The sequence below is a fragment of the Seriola lalandi genome, unplaced genomic scaffold (assembly GCF_002814215.2).
Source record: "Seriola lalandi dorsalis isolate HSWRI2012SDOR001 ecotype SW California unplaced genomic scaffold, Sedor1 jcf7180002054656, whole genome shotgun sequence".
Taxonomy (NCBI): domain Eukaryota; kingdom Metazoa; phylum Chordata; class Actinopteri; order Carangiformes; family Carangidae; genus Seriola; species Seriola lalandi.
The window spans coordinates 224,960-225,711 of NW_019525209.1; the positions used below are offsets into that span (position 1 = coordinate 224,960).

The following is a 752-nucleotide window of genomic DNA, read 5'->3' on the forward strand; positions in this document are numbered from 1 at the left end:
CACCTGTTCTTCTTACATTGATGCTGCACACGACCTGAATACTCTGAGTCTGCTCTCAGATCCACAGGTTCATTATCACTGAATATAGTAAACCAGAATGTGTCTTCAACTGCAGTATCAGCATCATTTAACCTGGATGGGTGACTGTAGATGCAGACTATTTCCACTGTTGATCCTTTAGAGGCACAGATGTGTTTTCGAGGGTAAGTCACTCCCCAGTCACTCTGACCCTGTATCACTGTAACACAGAGCAGCAGAAACCACAATCAGATTCACAACAACAGAGAGAAACTTTATGGAGGTTCTTCAACATGGAAACCTGCTACATGACTAAAATACATTTGTAAAACTACTTGGCTCCAACACTTCTCACTGTGAGTTTAAGACAAAGATGTCTGTCATGTTGTTATATATTGTTATATATATGTTACTGAGGTAAAGTCATGTTTTTCTCCTATGGTCTCTTCCTTTTTATTCACTTTTAAACTCATGATGTTAATAATGTTTCTGGCTTCTTGATGTAGTTGCTGTATTAAGCCACAGTGAACACAGACATGGAGAAGTCCAAACAGAAAACCATTGGACCTGTGAATCTTAATGCAGCTGTAATGAACAGTGTGAGAGGACGAAATTATTATTATTAGAGCGTGTGAAACTTGCTTGTTTAGTTTCCTCTCTGTTCACTTTGTGGTCAGGTTGGTGTTTAGTATGTATGTATGTATATCCACGTGGTTGCTACTGTATGTGATAGT

The 752-nt window shown here is 38.8% G+C and overlaps 1 protein-coding gene across 1 annotated transcript in view; it reads left to right on the top strand.

Annotated features, from left to right (window-relative positions):
* Nucleotides 1-752, top strand: part of LOC111665623 (cell adhesion molecule CEACAM5-like) — a gene marked incomplete at its 3' end in the record, with an annotated part of 16,788 nt that overhangs the window by 5,704 nt on the left and 10,332 nt on the right. The gene's annotated exons all lie outside the window — the stretch shown is intronic.